At 44.8% G+C, this 22,201-nt stretch overlaps 2 pseudogenes across 2 annotated transcripts; one reads left to right on the top strand and one right to left on the bottom strand.

The window, feature by feature from the left end:
* Positions 1-14,316: 14,316 nt before the first annotated feature.
* On the bottom strand, positions 14,317-15,645 carry LOC308272054 (tubulin alpha-1B chain-like; annotated as a pseudogene). Its single transcript has one exon. The product of its transcript is annotated as a tubulin alpha-1B chain-like (transcript).
* Positions 15,646-21,540: 5,895 nt separating this feature from the next.
* Positions 21,541-21,846, top strand: LOC308272224 (eukaryotic translation initiation factor 4E-binding protein 3-like; annotated as a pseudogene). The gene has a single exon. The product of its transcript is annotated as a eukaryotic translation initiation factor 4E-binding protein 3-like (transcript).
* The last annotated feature ends 355 nt before the right edge of the window (positions 21,847-22,201 follow it).

The raw sequence follows: 22,201 nt of genomic DNA, 5'->3' as shown, positions 1-22,201 counted from the left end.
GCCAGATGTTCATATTTTTGAGTGGAGAAAATGGACTGTAAAAGCGACTACATCAAGCATGGATTAAACATTTTTGTTTCTTAGTTGAACTTGGACCCTGTCTACCTTGTGACATCTCATTTTTGTTCTATGAAGAAAAACTTCTGAGCTGGGCGTGGTGGCACACACTTGTAATCCCAGCATTCGGGAGGCTGAGACCTGGAGGATGGCGGTTCGCGGACAGCCTCAGCTACTTAGTGAGGCCCTCTGCCAACTCAGTGAGACCCGGTTTCAAAATAAAGAGTAAAAAAATAGGGTAGGGGATGTAGCTCCGAGGTCAAATGTCCCTGGGTTCCATCCCCAGACCCGCAAAAAAAAAAAAAAAAAAAAAAAAAAAAAAAACTTCTGGCTTTGTTTTTTTATCTGATGTTTTTTTTTTTTGGGGGGGGCAGTACTGAGGATTGAACCCAGGGGAATTCGACCTCTGAGCTACACTCTCAGTCTTATTTTTTATTCTTTATTTTGAAACAGGGTCTCACTAAGTTGCAGAAGCCTCACTAAGTAGCTGAGGCTGACGTTGAACCTGTGACCCTCCTGTCTCAGTCAAGTACTGGAATTACTGTGCACCATCACGCCCAACTAATCCTGATGCCTTCTGGTAAGAGGTTTTTCACCTTGAACATTAGCTATATCAAACCAAATCTGACAAAGTGGCTCTGCTCAAAACAAAAACAAAAACAAGACACAAAATTCAGACTCTGAGAGCAATATAGAGTTAGGATACCACCACACCTGAAGGGTAATCTGTGAAACATAATAGGTGTTTGCTGAACCCTCTGCATTACAAAAAGATACTCCCAGAAGAAGGCTTATTTCTGATGGGACCATCTGAAGTCGAGCTGCTCAAACTGGGCAAGGTAGCACACACTTGTAATTTCAGTACTTAGGAGGCTGAGACCAAAGGATCACAGGTTCGAAGATAGCTTCAGCAACTAGTGAGACTTTCATCAACCTAGTGAGATCCTGTTTCAAAATAAAAATAAAATAGGACTGGTGGTGTGGCTCAGAGGTAGAATGCCCCTGAGTTCAACCCCAGTATCATAAAATTTTAAAAATAAAAATGAAATTGAGCTGCTCACTGGCTCTATGTTTCTGCTACTGAGACTGCTCACCTTCCTAAAAGCTGGGGAAAGTGGTTTGGTAGACAGCACAAAACGGGAAGTGTTAAGCCAGGCATAGTGGCACATGCTTGTAATCCTAGTAACATGGGAGGGTGAGCATGGTGATGCATGCTTGTAATCCTAGTGCTTGGGAGGCTGAGACAGGATTGCAGGTGGTACGGTACCGGTAGAGAGAAATTGTACCAGTGTGAGATGTAGCTGTGGGTTCTTGTTCTTAGCTATTTGTAGAAAACAATAGCCACGACTCGTTTTTTCTGTAAGCTTAAGCAATTTTATTATTACAAAGATGGAAGGATATGAATAAATTAAAGTACTTCATTAAAGGAATAAATGCAGTGGAGTAACTTGAAAATAAGTTTCTGAAGTTTTTGGATACAGAACAGTTTTTATAAAGAATCTTCTGACCCAACTATATCTGCCCCTAGATCCTCCCCTTCTCAGGGCAGGTCTTTTATTTTATTTATTTATTTATTTATTTATTATTTATTTTGGTGGTACTGGAGGTGGAACCCAGAGGCTTTCTACCTCCGAGCTATACTCCCATACCTTTTTTATATTTTATTTGGAAACAGGGTCTCACTAAGTTGCTGAGAGCCTCACTAAGTAGCTGAGGCTGGCTTCGAACCTGTGTGATCCTCCTGTCTCAGCCTCCCAAAGCGCGGGGATTACAAGCGTGTGCCACCACGCCCGGCTCAAGGGGAGGTCTTTTAAAGATGTGGGAATTCCTTCCTGTAGGCCTGCCCTGTCTCTGGCAGAGATCCCAAGCCTTTTGTCAGAAATCTCTTGAAGGCTTGTGGCATCACCCCATATCCTTGGGGAATTTTTGCTTGTCTTTAAAATGTAAAAGACCCTGGGCTCCCTCTATTTTCTTACTAATCACCCTTGGTGCCAGGAACTCTGCAGGGTCCCTTCCCTGTCTGAGTGCCTGCCCACACCCAAGCTCTGGCTTTCTAATACCAATGTTATTTTCTTTCTTTCTTTCTTTCTTTCTTTCTTTCTTTCTTTCTTCCTTTCTTTTTGGTGGTACTGGGGTTCCTGGAAACCCTTCTCTTCTACCTCCGGGCTACACTCCCAGATATATATATATATATATATATATATATATATATATATATATAATTTATTTATAATATATATATATATATGTAATTTTTTTAAAAACAGGGTCTCTTAAGCCAGCACAGCTGGCTTCAAACCTGCTCGGCTGGCTTCGAACCTGCCCAATCTTCCTGTCTCCGCCTCCCAAGCACGGAGATTACAAGCGTAAGCCACCACTCCCAGCTCCAATGTTACTTTCAAATACATTTTGAAGCCATTTCCCAATACTGGCACAGCAGGCTTACAGCCAGCCTCGGCAATTTAGTGAGGCTCTCTGAAACTTAGTGAGACCCTGTTTCAAAATAAAGGAATAAAGCTAGGTGTTTTGGCGCATGCTTGTAATCCCAGTACTTGGTAGGCTGAGACCAGAGGACTGCAGATCTGCAGCTAGCCTCAGCTACTTAGGTCCTCTGAAACTTAGTGAGAACCTGTTTCAAAATAAAGAATAAAAAAAATAGCAGTTGCCTTTTAAGTTGTTGAAAGGCCTGTTGCTCTTCTTTTCACACAAAGGGGTCTTTATCTCCCCGTCTAATGGACTTGTAAAGGTGTTTTACAGTGACAGCAAAGTTTAAAATAAAAATGTGACAGAACCCTTCTGCTCCCAGAAATTCCCAGAGGGCTTTCTGGTTAGCAGTATGGGAATCGCTGGGACTGCCTCTTTTTTTTTTTTTTTTTTTTTTTTGAGGTACTGGGATGGAACCCAGAGGCATTCTACCTCCAAGCTACACCCCCAGCCCTATTTTGTTATTATTTATTTTGAAACAGGGTCTCACTGAGTTGCAAAGGGCCTCACTAAGTAGCTGAGGCTGGCTGTGATTAAGATCCTCCTGTCTCAACCTCCCAAATGCTGAGATTACAAGCGTGCACAGCTTCCTTTTTTCTCTGTTCCCAACAGCCTTTTTCCTCTCTGGATGATGAATCTCAGATACTTACTTTTTTTTTTTTTTTTTTTTTTTTTGATTTTTGTAACCACAATGTTTCAGGAGGGTGAGCAGCCGGCCAGTTTATTTTTTCACAGACTTTAAGAATTTTGTGTCAAGCCGGGCGTGGTGGCGCACGCTTGTAATCCCCGCGCTCGGGAGTCTGAGACAGGAGGATCACGCAGGTTCGAAGCCAGCCTCAGCTACTTAGTGAGGCTCTCAGCAACTTAGTGAGACCCTGTTTCCAAATAAAATATAAAATAGGTCTGGGAGTATAGCCCGGAGGTAGAAAGCCTCTGGATTCCACCCCCAGTACCACAAAAAAAAAAAAAAAAAAAGAATTTTGTGTCTGAGGAGGTCATCAAATACTGGAGGAGGGTGTGGCCCAAGGTGTGAGAAGGAAAAGACTTGAGATCACGGGCCAAGGTTTCTTCAAAAATAGTGAGGGAGTTTTTCATCCCTTAGGGCAATCGAGTCCAGGTATACTAGTTTTTAGTTCCAGTTTTTGGATCTTCTCATTTAAAGGCAAACAGTTTTTGGCTTACAGGAGCCAGACAGATACTGAAGAAAATATAATTTAGGCCCAGGCTCCTGAACCAGCTGCAGTGGCTGGGAAGCACTTACACAGGTTAGACACCATGAAATGTAGGGTGACTGTGACCTGGTTGATGACCCTCAAGTTCTGCACTGACTGGTAGTCCTGAGCTCCAGGCTTTTTGTCTGACAAATGAGAAGTGTTCTACTGGGACTGACATGTCATTGAAGTTCCTTTAAATGGGCCTGGATTCCCTCCAGGGCCAGCAGGGATTGGGGGCCTGCCGTAGTCACACTGGTCGAGCATGAAGACAAAAGTTTGGTAACTACTGGTGTCTGGAATTTAGCCATTTCAGATGGATTGTTCTTGGACCATACGGTGAGCCACTGGGCTATAACCTCTGAGCTGATGGCACCCTCTTTCTGCTCCTCAGTCTCTACTCTTCTTCTTAGGGCATTTGCAGAAAGCAAATTAGCTGAGACGTTGGCACTGACAACATCATTTTATCCACCTCTGAAAAGGTGAAGGCTGCTCTGAGTATGCTCCGAGTATGCCGCATCAGAACTGGACAGTCTGGCATGTATAAGACTCAGTGAATAACTTTTCTTTCCCTGGGGTGCATTTGGGGGGATGCAAAACATCTGCTGGGAGGATTTTCCCCGTTGCTCCAATTATGTTGACATATTGATTAGTGATAACCACTGAATGTTCTGCCCTGGTGTCAACGAGGAACTGGAGATTGAATCCTCCCTTACCCTGACCCCAGGCATTCATTCTTACAATGCCCAATTTCCTTGAAGAATGCACGTTGGTCATGGTGGAAAGGAGCCCTCTTTTCTTTGGGTGGCCCTGAGCTTTGAGGCCCTTGGCCTGTTGGTTGAACTGGAGGAAGTCACCGGGCGTGGTGGTGCATGCTTGTAATCCCGGCATTTGAGAGGCCGAGACAGGAAGATCATGGTTCGCAGACAACATCAGCTACTTAGTGAGACTCTCTGCAACTTAGTGAGACCCTGTTTCAAAATAAAGAATACAAAATAGGGCAGGGGTATAGCTTAAAGTTTGAATGCCCCTGGGTTCCATTCTTAGACCCACCCACACACACAAAAATGAAGGTGAACTGGAGGAGGTCAGACAGGGCCTATGCAGAGTATGATTGTTTGTTTGTTTGTTTGTTTGTTTATGTGTGTTGCTGGAGATGGAACCCAGAGGCTTTCTACCTCTGGGCTACACTCCCAAACTTAGTTTCTATTTTATTTGGAAACAGGGTCTCACTAAGTTGCTGAGAGCCTCACTAAGTAGTTGAGGCTGGCTTTGAACCTGCGCAATCCTCCTGTCTCAACCTCCCAAGTACTGGGATTACAAGCGTGCACCACTACATCCAGCTGAGTATGATGTTTTTAATTTAGAAAATATGTTGTAGGCTGGGCGTGGTGGTGCACGCTTGTAATCCCCGCGCTTGGGAGGCTGAGACAGGAGGATCGCGCAGGTTCGAAGCCAGCCTGAGCTACTTAGTGAGGCTCTCAGCAATTTAGTGAGACCCTGTTTCCAAAATAAAATATAAAATGGGTCTGGGAGTATAACCTGGAGGTAGAAAGCCTCTGGGTTCCACCCCCAGTACTACAAAAAAGAAAAAGAAAAAAAGAAAATATGTTGTAGCCAGGTGTGGTGGTGCATGCTTGTAATCCCAGTACTTGGGAGGCTGAGACAGGACTGCAGCATCGCAGTCAGCCTCAGCTATTTACTGAGGCTCCGCATCTTAGTGAGAACCCGTTTCAAAATAAAATAAAATAAATAAAATAGGACTAAAGATATAGCTCAGAGGTAGAATGCCCCTGGATTCAGTCTCTAGTACTGAAAAAAATCTGTTGTAGTAAAAGGTTGATACACAACTATCAGTGGACTAAGTCCTAACTGTCCATTATCATCCACAATGGGGACTCTTTGAACTTGTCTAAGAGGAAACTAACCACTAGATGGCAGTAAAGATGTTTTGAACAGGACTCTGTAGCTCTATCAGACAGTGCCAGTGGGGCTGGCACAGGAAGATGGCAGAGCTGGAGTCCCACTTGCCAGATTGGATGGTTCATCTGGTTTTTGGGGGAAACTTTTCAAAATTGGGTTTTACCTGGTTATTGCCTTCAATTTCCTGACTGACCACTAGAGTCCTGTCTTTTGGTGACTAAAATCTGGGAGACAGCATCTCACAGCCATGGGGGAGGGGGAAGTTTCTGAACCAACTGAAGCCATTTGTCAGCCTAAGGGATATGGTCCTAAAGTTTTGGGCTGCCTGTGACTTGGTCCCAACTGCGTCAGGTGAGGCCTAGATCTAATGCGCTTTCTGATAGCCAGTCCTCCCCAAAGGTTGACCATTTACCCCACACAGGGCATGCAACATTTCTGGGGTTATTTTGAATCCGTAATCACCTACATAAGCTTTTTTTTAAGTTCCTGATCATAAAGTCTAAGGGAGTGGGCTTATTCTGTTTCCCTTCCATTCCTACCTAGAGAGTCTGGGCTAGTGCCGGGCCACCTGCAACAGTTAACAGACCACACTTCATCTGCACCTACTGCCCTTCTCACTGAGGTATTTCAGCCGGCCTTGGCATAGGCAGAGTGCTACAACTCCCTGTTCTGGTTAGACCAAGGATGTTTTAGGGTCCTTGCTGGACCACCACTTTAGCCATTATGGGATGGCTCTGGGTCCATGCTGTGGACTCGTTCCTTTTTTTTTTTTTTTTTTTTTTGGTACTGGGGATGGAATCGAGGGGGCAGTCTACCTCCGAGCTATACCCCTAGTCCCCTAGTCCTATTTTTTTTTTTTTTTTTATCGGGTCTGGGGATGAAAACAAGGGGCATTCGACCTCCGAGCTACAACCCCTGCCCTGTTTTTTATTCTTTATTTTGAAACCCGGTCTCACTGAGTTGCAGAGGGCCTCACTAAGTAGCTGAAACAGTCCACGAACCACTATCCTCTGGTCTCAGCCTCCCGAATTCTGGGATTACAAGCATGCGCCACCACGCCCGACCCTAGTCCTATTTTTAAAATTATTTATTTATTTATTTACTTATTTATTTTTTGCAGGTCTGGGGATAGAACACAGGGGCATTCTACCTCCAAGCTATATATAACCTCTGCCCTATTTTTTTATTCTTTATTTTTGAAATAGGGTCTCACTAAGTTGCTGAGGGCCTCACTAAGTAGCTGAGGCTGTCTGTGAGCTGCGATCCTCCAGTCTCAGCTTCCTGAATGCTGGAATTACAAGCGTGAGTCACCACAAAACTGGAATCTGACTCTGTGTCTGTCTCATTCACACACTAGCGCTCACCATTCACACACTAACCCAAATCCTGAACTGAATTCCCAGGTAGTGTTCCTCCAACACTGAATTCCCAGGTCATGTTCCTCCAACACTGAATTCCCAGGTCATATTACTCCAGCACTATTTGGGGAGCCCCCTGAAAGGAGGTGAGCAAATCTCTCTTTTGCTAATCTGATAGCAGGACCTGACTTCCCTGAGCTCTGGGGCGGCCTACCACGATTCAGATGTCCGCGCTGGGTGGATAATGACCTATTCCTTCTGGGGCCTAAGACCTCAGCGGGTATTATCCTCAGAACCAACCACCTCCAGGAGAGGCACCCCAAACCGTGGCAAAGAGGCCTCCAGCGTGCTCAGTGACCGGGAATGCCCACTCTCAAGACACAGACCAGAGGAGGAAAGACACCCTGAGTTCTGTCTCCAGGACCAGACTGGCCTGAAAGTGTTCTGCTCACCAAAATGTTGCAGGAAAGCTGGGTCATTGGAGATAAGAGACCGCAGCTAGCGATAGGAAAGGCAGAGTATTTTATTCATGAGTGACGGCTCAGGAAGCAAAGCTTTGAGTGTAAGCCCTGAACTCTGAACATACAAGCTCTTTTATGCATTTGGTCATCTAATGTTCGGAGGGGAGAGGTAGGCAAGAAACATGGGTTTCCTAGTGTAAGCAGGAATGACAGAAGCAGATTAAGCAATTAATTATCATATTAACCATTATATTGTTTGGGTTTTTTTGGTGGTACTGGGGATGGAACCCAGGGGTTTTTCTACCTTCCAGGCTATGCTCTCAAACCTATTTTATACTTTATTTGGAAACAGGGTCTCACTAAATTGCTGAGAGCTCAATCAGTAGCTGAGGCTGGCTTCAAACCTGTGCGATCCTCCTGTCTCAGCTTCCCAAGTGCTAGGATTACAAGCATGCACCACCACTCCTGGCTTATTTTTTTTTTTTATTGCTGCTTTATTTGTATTTGAATGAGCCTGTGCTGGGTCATACTCAAGCTCTCCAGGGTGACTCTGTCTTGTTTATATCTGAGACTTACTATGAAGGTTTATTCTTTTCATTTTACTTCTAGCCAAAACTAGTTATTAGGACAAAGCTGAGGATCCTGCCTCAAAACCATGCACTTACCTGCAGTATTTGGACCGACAACCTTTGGGTGGGAGGCCCCAAATAGAAAGCCATGTTGAAAGCCGGGCGTGGTGGCGCACACTTGAAATCCCAGCATTCAGGAGGCTGAGACAAGAGGATCGCGGTTCGCAGACAGCCTCAGCTACTTAGTGAGGCCCTCTGCAACTCAGTGAGACCCGGTTTCAAAATAAAGAATAAAAAATAGGGCAGGGGCTGTAGCTCGAAGGTCAAATACCCCTGGGCTCCATCCCCAAACCCGCAAAAAAAAAAACCAAAAAAAAACACATTGAGAAAAATTTATTTATCTTTTTTTGTGGTTCTAAGGATGAAACCCAGAGGCATTCTACCTCCAAACTACATGCCCAGTCCTATTTTATTCTTTTATTTTGAAACAAAATCTCATTTAGTTGTACACCTGCAATCCTCCTGTGTCAGTCTCCCAAGTACTGGGATTACAGCATGCAAACATGTACCACATGCATGACTAAGAAAGGAATTAAAAAATAGTATCAAATAGCCACAATAAGGACTGTTAGCTTTTACTGCCTAATATATGTTTGTTTGCATATTAGGTGTGTGTCTGGTACTGAGGATTGAACCCAGAGGCATTTTACCTCTGAACTATACCCCTAGCTGTGTGTGTGTGTGTGTGTGTGTGTGTGTGTGTGTGTGTATACACACATATTTTGGCAGTACTGGGGATTGAATTTAAGGGCATTCTACCGCCAAGCAACACTATCAGCCCTATTTATTTATTTATTTATTTTCATTTTTAAACAGGGTCTCACTAATTTGCGAAGGGCTTCACTAAGTAGCTGAAGATGACTGTGAACCTGAGATACTGCTATCTCAGCCTCCAAGTACTGGGATTCTAAGCATGCACTACCACACCTAGCTTTGTAGTTTTTGTTTTTGAACAGGGCATTGCTGGGTTGCTTAGAGTCTTGCTATGTGGCTAAGACTGGGGTCAGACCTGTAATCCTCTTTCCTATCTTAGCCTCCCAAGTGCTGGGGTTTTAGGCATACGCCACCGCACCCATATCTAATATGTCCTATTAGATATGCCCCAAATTTATAAACTCCCTGATTCTATGAATACCATGTTTGCCTTCTGAATGAGCATCAGTGGAACATAGGAGCTGATTTCACTTGAGCTTCCCAGGCAAGACCACAGCCACCTGGATATGCTATCTCATAGAGCACGGCAATCCATCCACCACAAGTCATAACTGGACCCCGAAATTACCTCTAGTGATTTCAACACAGGACACCAAGGAAGTCTGACACATGCGTCTGAACTACTAATGACACAGTCAAGTAGCAAAGGAAACTCAGGGACCTGGCTGGTCTTGGCAAATTGTCTCTGTAATTAATCCCTCATCTCCCTCTCCAAGTCTGTCTCCTGGGAAATGTTTGTGTTTTTTTTTTCCCTACGTTACTGGGGATTAAGCCCAGAAGCATTCTACTTCTGAGCTACACCCCCAGCCCTATTTTTTATTCTTTATTTTGAAGCAGGGTCTCACTAAGTTTTAGAGGGCCTCGCTAAGTAGCTGAGGCAGTTCCCAAACCTGCAATACTCCTCTCTTAAGTACTGTAATTATGAAATGGGGGTTTCTTGAGAGGAAACCCAGTGAGTTCTTGTCTATGGTGAGCGAAGAATGACACCCGCAGACCTCAGGAAGGGGAGTAAAAGGTTTATTAGAAGCAGCAGGGAATGGGGAAAAGGTGGCTGAACACCCCCAAAGGGGCTGGAACTCTGGGTCCAGGAGCTGCCTTCAGGACAATACTTGAGAGTAGCCCAAGCCGAATTGCCTTCAGGTGCAGGCTGCTTTCTTCCAGAGTAGCTGCCTTTAGGGTCACTACCTAAGTGTTGCCCAAGCCAAGTGCCCATCAGTTGCAAACTACTTTCTCCCAGAGTCCACGTGATCTGCCAGAAAAGAGGTGCAGGTCACCCCTAGGGGCCTGGCCAGCCATGATATCCATCAGAGGCCTCGAGGTCACTGAGAGTCGCCCGAGCCACGTGCCACCAGAAACACTCTGACTTCTTTCAGGGCCAACACGACCTGCGAGAGAGAGAGAACAGCTCCCCAAAAGGGGAGGAGGTCCCGAGCAGGAAAGTCCCAAATTTGTCATACGGTCAGGCCTTGCCTGACCGCTTGCAAGTCCCCTTTTGGTTAGGGTGACTTTTGGGATTCCAAGGATAATTTGCATAGGGTATTTGCAAGTCCTTTGAAGGGTCTCCTTTCATTCAGTAGGAGTGTCCAACTTGCTCCGTGCTGGCTCCAGGGTTTGTTGATTAGTAAACAGATGGCTTTTGTGAAGCTCTGGCCTTCTTATCTCTGAGCCTTTGGAGTTTCAGGCATTTGTCGCCCCTCAGGAAACTCAGGAAATTAACTTTTTTCTACCGAGGCCTTTTCCCTATCTGCTTATTTCCTTTCTACCTCCTCAATTACAAGTGTGCACCATCATGCCTGATGTTTCTCCTCCTCCTCCTCCTCCTCTTCCTCCTCTTCTTCCTCCTCCTCCTCCTCCTCCTTCTTCTCCTCTTCCTCTTCTTCCTCCTCCTCCTTCTTCTTTTTGTGGTGCTGGGGAGGGAACTCAGGGGCATTCTACCTCTGAGCTACACCCCCTGCTCTATTTTTTATTCTATTTATTTATTTATTTATTTATTTATATTTTTGGTGGTACTGAGGATGGAACCCTTCCACCTCAGGGCTACACTCCCAGACCTATTTTTTATATTTCATTTGGAAACAGGGTCTCTTCGAACCTGCCCGATCCTCCTATCTTAGCCTCCCAAGAGTGGGTATTACTAGCATGCGCCACCACACCCAGCTATTCTTTATTTTTGAAGCAGGGTCTCACCAAGTTCCAGAGGTTCTCACTTAGTAGCTAAGGCTGGCTGCAAACCTGTAATCCTTCCTGTCTCAGCCTCCCAAGTACTGGGATTACAAGTGTGCAGCACCATGCCCAACAGGGACATTCTTTTTTTTTGGGGGGGGGGGTGGTACTGGGGTTCCTGGAAACCCTTCTACCTCCGGGCTACACTCCCAGACCTTTTTTTTTTATATTTTTATTTGGAAAAAGGGTCTCTTAAGCCAGCCAGGCTGGCTTCGAACCTGCGCAATTCTCCTGTCTCCACCTCCCAAGCACGGGGATTACAAGTGTGCACCATCAGGCCCGGCCACCAACAGGGACATTTTTGAGCTACACCTCCAGCTCTACCTCCAAGCTACTCCTCCAGCCTCTATTTGTTATTCTTTATTTTGAAGCAAGGTCTCCCTGAGTTGCAAAAAAAACCTCACTAAGTAGCTGAGGCTGGCCACAAACCGCCATCCTCCTGTCTCAGCCTCCCAAATGTTGGGATTAAAAACGTGCACCACCATGCCCTGCTGAAAAATTCTTAATATAAGAATTCTCACTGGGCATGGTGGCTCACACTTGTAATCCCCGATCTTGGGAGGCTGAGACAGGAGGTTCACACAGATTCAAAGCCAGCCTCAGCTACTTAGTGAGGCTCTCAGCAACTTAGTGAGACCCTGTTTCCAAATAAAATATAAGCCGGCGTGGTGGCGCACCCTTGTAATCCCCGCGCTTGGGAGGTGGAGACAGGAGGATCACACAGGTTCGAAGCCAGCCATGCTGGCTTAAGAGGCCCTGTTTCCAAATATATACATATAAATAGGTCTGGGAGTGTAGCCCGAAGATAGAAGGGCTTCCAGGAACCCCAGTACCACCAAAACAAAACAAAAGATAAACTATAAAATCGGTCTGGGAGTATAGCCCAGAGGTAGAAAAGCTCCTGGGTTCCATCCCCAGTACAACAACAACATTCTCACTGGGAATGGCGGCACACACCTATAAACCCAGTTTTGGGGAGGCTGAGACAGGAGGATTGTAGGTTTGAGGACAGCCTCAGCAAGCAGTGAGACTCTCATCAATCTAGTTAGACCCTGTTTCAAAAATAAAAATAAAATAGGGGTGGAGGTGTAACTTGGACATAGAACATAGAAAGCCCTAAGTTTAATCTCCAGTACCACAAAATAAATAAATCTAAGAATTCTCAAAATCCTCCCAGCAAGCCGGGTGTGGTGGCGCATGCTTGTAATCCCAGCATTTGGGAGGCTGAGACAGGAGGATCACGATTCGTGGACAGCCTCAGCTACTTAGTAAGACCCTTTGCAACTCAGTTGTTATGGATTGAGGGAATATGATTTGGGGAAACTGTTCCCCGGGAACTCCTGCGAGGATCCCGGATACACTTTCCCCCTACCCATAACAAAAGCCAAAACAACTAAAAACAGAAAATTACCACGGGTTTTTGTCCTAAGCTAAGAATAAATATGCATAGCTTGGACAGTTGCTGAAGATTTAAAGAAGTTTATTAAAAGATAGAAATACAAAAAATAGAAATACAGTCCCATGCCAAACTGGCATAGTGGGGGTGGCTCGAAATGAATACACCAAAGGGATTGCACGTGGACCGGACTTTTATACCCATGACCTCCATCTTGTTTACGTAATTCTAACGTAGTGAACGTCCCTGTAAGGTACCTCCCCTTACCCTGTAAGGTACCTCCCCCAACAAGGTGTGGTGAGGTGTCTCCTTTCATGAAGGTCGACCCCTCCTACCATCTTAGATAGCTTATCCAATCATGTAGATCTGTCTTTAGATAAAGGCCTAGTACTCCTCAACTAAGATCTGTCTTTAGATAGAGACAGGCCTAGTTCTCCTCTCCTATTGACTGGTTAATTGCTTTTAGCTAGGTTAATTTACATTGGAATAGCTGCCTATTTTAGGCTGAAATCAAGTCCTTTCTTTACCCATGTCTGCCGCCATTTTGACACAACAATTTTGAAATATATTAATAATCAGAGCTTTCTCAAATCTTCCTAGGCCATTCCCAATACTGACACATCAGTGAGACCCTGTTTCAAAATAAAGAACGAAAAATAGGGCTGGGGTGTAGCTTGAAGGTAGAATGCCTTTGGGTTCCATCCCTAGTAACTAAAAAAAAATCCTCCCGGCAGCTGGCCTCAGGAGTTACAGCTTTCCCTTATTGTATTAAATTTTGTGTTGCTTGAAAGTAAAGCATGCATCAGGCATCAGTATTTGGGAGGCTGAAACAGAAGGATTGCAAGTTCAAGGCCAGCCTCAGCAATCTAACTAGATCTGTTTGAGAAAGAGAGAGAGAGAAAGAAAGAGAGAAAGAAAGAAAGAAAGAAAGAAAGAAAGAAAGAAAGGAGAGAGATGAGATAGTGTGTATAGCTCAGAGGTTTCATGTCCATGATGACTATAACAGACTAATTCTAAGTCTGAATTGTTGAAGCTACTCCCTGGTTCTTGTCTGGAGAGTAACTGGGCTTCTTGTTTTCTTTTTGTTCATCAGTGAACAGCTTTTGAGGGGAGGAGGACAAATTGATTATACATCTCATTTTTTTTCCTTCAGAACAAGGGATGGAAGTCAGGAGCATTCTACCTCTGAGCTAGATACCCAGCTCTATTTTAATTAGTTAATTAATGCATTAATTAATTGATTAATTAATTTATCATACTGGGGATTGGACTCAGGGTAATTCTACCTCTTAGCTATAGCCCAAGTTCTATTTTATTCTTTTTTTTTTTTTTTTTTCGGATCTGGGGATGGAATCCAGGGGCATTTGACCTTTGACCTATACCCCCAGCCCTATATTTTATTCTTTATTTTGAAATAGGGTCTCACTGAGTTGTGAAGGGCCTCATTAAGTAGCTGAGCCTGTGCATGAACCTCGATGTTCTGGTCTCAGCCTCCCAAATGCTGGGATTACAAGCGTACACCACCACGCCCGGCTCCAGCTTTTATTCTTTATTTTGAAACAGGGTCTCACTGAGTTGCTGAGGGTCTCAATTTCTTGCTGAGGCTGACTTCAAGTCTACAATCCTCCTGTCTCTGTCTCCCAAGTACTGGGATTATAGACACGCACCATCATGCCTGGTCTGACTGTGACTCCCCCCTCCCCCTTAAAGCCTTTACTTTGAGACATGATGGAAAAATCTTATAGACACACATGGTCACAATGGAGTAAAGATTATGTAATAAAACATTAATGTCTGTCAGCTAACTTTGAAGATAAAGTTCTGGGAAAATTAACATGATACAGGACTATAATTAATATATCAATATTCCTCTCCTTCCTCACCCTCTCCTTCAACAGAATCAACACCAACTTCCTCACAATCTTTCTCTAGGGCAGCCATGTCCTATGGGCCTCAGAAAACTCTCCTTCTTCCATCTCCTCACCCTCGTACTGGTGAACAATTCACGCCTAACATACAGCAGGTCAAACTTGTGGTCCAGGAGAGCCCAGGCCTTAGCAATGGCTGTGGTATTGCTCAACATGCAAACAGCTTGCTGTACCAGGTCTCCACCAGGTACCACAGTGGGAGGCTGGTAGTTAATGCCAACCTTGAAGCCAGTGGGGCACCAATCCACAAACTGGATGCTACACTTGGTCTTGATAGCGGCAATGGCAGTATCGACATCTTTGGGAAACACATCACCACCATACAACAGGCAGCAAGCCATGTATTTACCATGGCGAGGATCACATTTCACCATCTGGTTGGTTGGCTCAAAGCAGGCATTGGTGATCTCTGCTCCAAAAAGCTATGCATGGTAGGCTTTCTCAGAAGAAACATAAGTGGCCAGAGAGAAATGGATGCAGGGATAGGGGACCAGGTTGGTCTGAAATTCTGTCAGATCAACATTCAGGGCTCCATCAAAACTGAGGGACTCAGTGGTGAAGGACACAATCTGGCTAATAAGACACTTCAGGTTAGTGTAGGCTGTGGGCTCAAGGTTGAGGTTTCTGCGACATCATAGATGGCCTCGTTATCCATGTATCATGAAGGCACAATCAGAATGCTCCAGGGTGGTGAGGATGGAGTTGTAGGGCTCCACTACAGCTGTGGGAAACTAGGGAGCTGGGTAGATGGAGAATTCCAGCTTGGAATTCTTGCCATAATCAATAGAAAGATGTTCCATCAGCAGGGAGGTGAACTCAGAACCAGTTCCCCCTGCCAAAGGTGCGGAAAACCAGGAAGCCCTGAAGACTTGCGCACTGGTCAGCCAGTTTACAAATTCGGTCCAAGACAAGGTCAATGAACTCCTTGCCAATGGTGTAGTGGCCCCAGGCATAGTTTTTGGCAGCATCTTTCTTGCCTGTAATAAGTTGCTCAGGGTGGGAGAGTAGACAATAGGTAACAGTGCAAACTTCATCAATTACTGTAGGCTCCAGGTCTACAAACACTGCCCTGGGCATGTGCTGGCCAGTGCCTGTCTCACTGAAGAAGTTGTTGAGTGAGTTGTCTCCTCCCCCCAATCATTTAGTTGCTTGACATCTGGCTATCAAGCTGAAAGTCATATTCTAGGCAGTAGAGCTCTCAGCAGGCATAGCTGATCTGAACACCAGCCTGGCCAATATGGATAGAGACGCACTCATGCATGGTGGATACAGGTTAGGATGTAAAGGTGACAGGAACAGACACCAGGGCCAGGTTAAGTATGCACTACGACTGTGACTTTTAAGAAAATTTGCCCAGTAGCAGAGTATATTGGCACATGCCATAATCCTAGTACTTGGAAGGCTGAGAGGGCGGATAGAGGGGTCACAACCAATCTTAGCAATTTAGCAAGGCCCTCTTCAACTTCCTGAGACCCTGTTTCAAATAAAGAATAAAATAGGAGCCAGGTGTGGTGGCACACGCTTGTAATCCTAGCATTTGGGAGGATGAGACAGGAGGATTATGGTTTGTGGACAGCCTCGGCTACTTAGTAAGGCCCTCTACAACTCAGTGAGACCTTGTTTCAAAATAAGAATAAAAAATAGGGTTGGGGGTGTAACTCAGAGGTAGAATGCCCCTGGGTTCAAACCCCAGTACCACAGAAAAAGGAAGAAAGAAGTTGCTGATGTGGTGGTGAGACAGGAAGATTGCAAATTCAAGACAAGCCTCAACAGTTTAGTGAGAACCTTAGTAACTTAAGAAGACTGAGCTTTCAAATAAAAAATAAAAGGGTCTGGAGGGGTAGCTCAGAGGCAGGATGCTTCTTCCTGGGTTCAATGACTAGAAGGTATAGATGATAGATAGATAGATAGATAGATAGATAGATAGATAGATAGATATGATAGTGTGCTAAGGGATCTTGGTCAGTGGTAGAGCACCCCTGGGTTTGCTTTCCCAATAAGGCAAAATATACATACATAAGTAAATAAAATTTAAAAATGTATTGAAGCCAGGAGTGGTGGCACACACTTGTAGTTCCAATACTTGGGAGGTTGAGACAGGAGGATCACAGGTTCTCGGCCATCCTCAGCTACTAAGGTACTCTGAAAATTAATGAGACCCTGCTTCAGAATAAAGCCTGGTGTGGTGGTGCACACTTGTAATCCCAGCATTTGGGAGGCTAAGACAGGAGTGTTGCAGGGGATAGGTTGGGGGGGGGAAAGGTGTGTGGTGTGAAATAATCCCCCCACCACCACCAGACACACAGAGACAAACAGAAAAACCGTGGATTCTTGTCCTAAGCTAAGAATAAGTATTCATCGCTTGGACAGCTGCTGAAGATTTAAAGAAGTTTATTAAAAAGGTAGACATATAGAGATAGTTACAGCCCTGTGCCAGAGAGGGGCACAGGGGGTCAATTCGAATGAAAATGCCAAAGAACTCCAGTTTACTGAGTTTTTATCCTAAGTCCAGCAGGTCCCTCTGATTTTTGGAGATCATGTTACCCCTTATCTCCAACCCCGGCTCTGCTTCTGTTATCTCTCCAGCCGAATTTATGGCCTAAAGGGGGAGACATCTCTGTCTCCAAACACAGGCCCAGATTTATGGCCTGAGAGGGAGGCATCTCTGTCTCCATACACAGGCTTTTACCTTTCGTCTTCACCCCCAAAATGTGTTAAATTGTTCTTAGGAATGCAAGGACATGTTAGCTAACCCTGGCTTTCTTAGTAAAGAAGACATATTTCAAGATTGGACATCTTTCCCAGTATTGACACATTAATACATTTTAAACCCTCTTCCCAATACCAGTACAAGGAGGATTGTGGTTCTCGAACAGCCTCAGCTACTTAGTGAGGTCCTTTGCAACTCAGTGAGACCCTGTTTCAAAATAAAGAATAAAAAAAAAAAAATAGGGCTGAGGGTGTCACCCAAAGGCAAAATGCCCCTGGGCTCCATCCCCAGTACTGGAAAAAAAAAAAAATATTGAAGAAAGCAAAATGATTCAGAAAGATTGCCAGATAATATTTGCCTTACATGTATTCCCATCTCCCAAATTTTAGTGGTAAAATATAACATGTGGCTTCTCTCTCGCTCTCTCTCTCTCTCTTTCATCTCTATCTCTATCTCTCTCTATCTCTCATAGTACTAGGGATTGAACCCAGGGACATACTATCTCTGAGCTATATCCCTAGCCCTATTTTTTATTCTTTATTTTGAAACAGGTTCTCACTAAGTTGCAAAGGGCCTCACTAAACTAAAGCTAGCCATGATCCTGCAATCCTCCAAGTACTGGGATTACAAGCAGGCACCACCATGCCCATCTGGCTCTTTTCTTTTCTTTTCTTTTCTTTTCTTTTTCCTTTTTCTTTTTTTCGGCACTGGGGATTGAATCCAGGTGTGTTCTACCTCTGAGCTACACACCCAGCCTTATTTTATTTATTTATTTTATTCATATTTGGGGCTGGGGTTTGAACCCAGGGGCATTCTACCTCTGAACTATACCCTCAGCCCTATTTTATTTTGAAACAGTCTTAAAAATGATGGGGATTGATCCTGTATTGAATGTTAACAAGAACTGTATTAATTGCTAATAAGAACAAGTTTTCATACTTAGACAAACATATAAAATCCTTTGTCTCTAAGCTGTCAGCCAAAGGCTGCAGCCAGAGTTGACCTTGGTCAGCTAAAAGTTGGCTGTTAGCCCAGCTGAATACTGAATGTTAAAACACAGATTCCTACACTTTATTTATTTTGTTTAGGTACTGATGATGGAACCCAGGGTCATTCTACTTCCAAGCTACACCTCCAGCCCTATATTTTATTCTTTATTTTGAAACAGGGTCTGACTGAATTGCAAAGGGCCTCATTAAGTAGCTGAGGCTGTCTTCGAATTGTGATCCTCCTGTCTCAGCCTCTCAAATGCTGGGATTATAAGTGTGCGCCACCAGTCCCAGCTAGATTTCTACACTTAGGAAAAGAATTATATAGCTGGGCGTGGTGGCGCACGCTTGTAATCCCCGCTCTTGGGAGGCAGAGACAGGAGGATCGTGCAGGTTCGAAGCCAGCCGCGCTGGCTTAAGAGACCCTGTTTCAAAAATTTAAAAAAGTATAAAATAGGTCTGGGAGTGTAGCCCAGAGGTAGAAGGGTTTCCAGGAACCCCAGTACCACCAAAAAAAAAAAAAAAAAAATTATATAAACTCTCGCAACAGTCAGGTTCAAAGCCAGCCTCAGCTACTTAGTGAGGCTCTCAGCAACTTAATGAGACCCTGCTTCCAAATAAATTATAAGAATGCCCCTGAGTTTCATCCCCAGTACAGAAGAAGAAGAAGAAGGCTGAGAGTATAGCCCAGAGGTAGAAAGCCCCTGGGTTCCACCCCCCAGTACCAATAAATAAATAAATAAATAAAATGACCCCAAACTCCACACTTTGAAAGACTATATTTCTGTGTCTTTCTTTTCTTTATTATAAAACAAATTTTCAAGTAACTTCTAGCAGACAGAGATAGGGAAAAGCTGAGAACTCAGCAAGGACACAGGTGGACAGTACATGCTCCAAACTTTAAAAACAAAAATAAAGCCAGGAACAAGGCAAGTTTCTACCATGCAGCCCCCTGACCTTGCTAACCAAGCAACACATTTTGATCAGTGATGTCAGACCTATCTGTTTCTGTGAAGGTGAACAAAAAAAAGGTAACAGCAAAGGCTCACACAGCAGAGATAACTGTGGACCTGTACCTGCTTTTGGTGGGAAAAAAGGACTATTGGCTAAGCAGGTGGGAGGAAGGAGATAATGAATTCTTATTAAAAAAAAATGCTATATGTTCACAGATTTCAGTATCTTACTCTCAAGGCACTCCACTGCATCCCTCTGACACAGTACTATGATTGTTCTGTCCCTTCTTTCTACCTTTGTAATAATAAAACTGCCTGAGTGTGTAGCAGTGCAGTTCTGGCTATTTTTTCTAAACTAGCGAAGAACAAGAACCCACAGCAACATCTCAAACTGTCACAACCAAATTGTGGAGGGCCTCACTAAATTGCTGAGTCTGTCCAAAAACCTACAGTCCCTCTGCCTCAACCTCTCAAGTACTGAAATTAAAGACATGTGCCACCACACCTGGCTAACATGTAGTGTGTGTGTGGTGTGGTATGGTGTAGGGTGTGTGTGTGTGTGTGTGTGTGTGTGTGTGTGTGTGCATTGTTAAGGGATTGAAACCAGAAGCATTCTACCTCTGAGCTACACTCCCAGCTCTATTTTATTTTTTATTTGGAAACAGAGTCTAAGTTGCTGAGGGTAGCTCTACCTGTGATCTGCCTGTTTCAGCCTCCCAAATACTAGGATTATAGGCATGCACTGTATCCAGCAACATGTAACTTTTTTTTTTTTTTAAGAAAGTAAGAGCCAGGCATGGTGGTGCACGCTTGTAATCCCAGCATTTGGGAAGCTGAGACAGGAGGATCAGTGTTCACAGACAGCTTCAGTTACCTAGGCCCTTTGCAACTCAGTGAGACCCTGTTTCAAAATAAAGAATAAAAAATCGGGCTGGGGGTGTTGCTTGGAGGTAGAATGCCCCTGGGTTGCACCCCTAGTACTACAAAAAAAAGAAAGAAAGAAAAAAAGAAAAAAAGAGAAAAGAAAAGAAAAGCAAGCAAGCTGGGTGTGGTGGCACACGCTTGCAATCCCAGCATTCAGGGGGTCGAGACAGGAAGGATCACAGTTCCTGGAGAGCCTCAGCTACTACAGAGTGAGGCTCTTTGGAATTCAGTGAGACCCTGTTTCAACATAACAAAAAATAGGACTGGGAGTATAGCTTGGAAGTAGAATGCCCCTGAGTTTCATCCCCAGTACAGAAGAAGAAGAAGAAGAAGAAGAAGAAGAAGAAGGAGGAGGAGGAGGAGGAGGAGGAGGAGGAGGAGGAGGAGGAGGAGGAGGAGGAAGAGGAGGAGGAGGAGGAGGAGGAGGAAGAGGGGGGAGGAGGGGAGGGGGAGGGGGAGGAGCCATCCTCAACAATTTAGTGAGGCTGTCAGCAACTTAGTAGACCCTGTTTCCAAATAAAAAAAATAAAATAAAATAGGGCTAGGGGTGTAGCTCAGAGGTAGAATGTCCCTGGTTTCAATCCCCAGCACCCTGCATCCCCAAAAGAGAAAATGATGTGGTTGCTTGGGTATCAGTGACTGGTATTTGTTGTCTTCTTTTATCACCCAAGAACACCCCCCGTTGCCCACATAGGTGCTTACCTCCTTGGATTTGGCTATTGGCTACTTGGCAACTAGGCTCTTCTATCAAATCATCTCAGCCCTCACCAAAAAGAGAAACCAGGAGGAAAGTTTAAAAAAAAAATTTTTTTTTTTGAGCTGTGCTGGGGATGGAACCCAGGGGGCATTCTACCTCTGAGCTATACCCCCAGCCCTATATTTTATTCTTTATTTTGAAGCAGGGTTTCACTGAGTTGCAAAGGGCTTTACTAAGTAGCTGAGGCTGTTCTAGAACCGCGATCCTCCGGTCTCAGCCTCTCAATGCTGGGACTATAAACGTGCGCCACCATGCCTGGTTTAGGATGCCACTGCCTAGTTCAGGATGGCAGAAAAACCCTAATTAACTTGAAACCCAAAATTTTTTGTTTGAGATCTGCCATCTAGTGTGAGGTTTGTAAAATTATACCTTACTGGATGCTATCCTCTTACCACTAAGGCTTCTTTCGTGGACACTCTCATTATCAAACCAAATTATTGTCAGGCTGGTGGTGAATACTTGTAATCCCCATACTTGGGAGGTTTAACAAGGCGATCACAGGTTCAAAGCCAACCTCAGCTAAGTAGTGAAGGCTCTCTGCAATTTAGTGGGACCCTGTTTCAAAACAAAGAATAAAAAAGAGCTGGCCGTGGTGGCGCACGCTTGTAATCCCTGCATTCGAGAGGCAGAGACCGTTGAATTGTGGTTCCTGGACAGCCCCAGCTACTTAGGTAGGCCCTTTGCAACTCACTGAGACCTTGTTTCAAAACAGAAAAGAGGTTGTTGCCTGCGGCTGCACGTGGTCAATTTAGTCAGCCTGGGACTCCGCAGCGCTGTGTGTCTCCAGTACCAGCCGGTTGTCATCCTGTGCTTCCTGTCTGCTATGTCCATGTCCAAAAGCTGCCTGATTCCTGGGGGCTGAGACCTGCTGCTCGACTGCTACAGCACCACGCCGGGGGGGCACTTTATATGCCACTACCCCGGGAGGCACCAGGGTCATCTAGATGGAAAGTTCCTGCTGGAGTGCAAGAATTCACCCATTGCCCGGACTCGCCCCTGCAGCCTCCCTCAGATTCCCAGAGTCACAACCCCTCCAACAGCCCCACCCTCCAAGCTGGAGTTGCTGAAGGAGCAGAAGGAGACAGAGGAAGAGATACCTGATGATGCACAGATTGAAATGGACCTCTAATCCAGTGCAGATGACCACATGTGTGGAGATAGAGATATCCTTCATGCTGCTGCTGCCACCACCTCTTCCTAGGGTATCCAAAGGCCAGCTGGCCTCATCTAATCCAGAAAGGAGTGACTTTTTGGTTCTGTGCCTCCTTTAGTTCTTTTGTTTGTTTGTTTGTTTTGGTGGTACCAAGGGTGGAACCCAGAGGCTTTCTACCTGCGGCTATACTCCCAGACCTTTTTTGTGTGTGTGTGGTACTGGGGGTGGAACCCAGAGGCTTTCTACTTCTGGGCTATGCTGAAATAAATAAATAAATAAATAAATAAATAAATAAATAAATAAATAATTAAAAAGGAGCTGGAAGTGATGG

The sequence above is a fragment of the Muscardinus avellanarius genome (assembly GCF_963383645.1).
Source record: "Muscardinus avellanarius genome assembly, chromosome: 13".
Classification (NCBI taxonomy): domain Eukaryota; kingdom Metazoa; phylum Chordata; class Mammalia; order Rodentia; family Gliridae; genus Muscardinus; species Muscardinus avellanarius.
The sequence above is the reverse complement of the archived record's forward strand: the minus strand, read 5'-3'. Positions and strand labels throughout refer to the sequence as shown.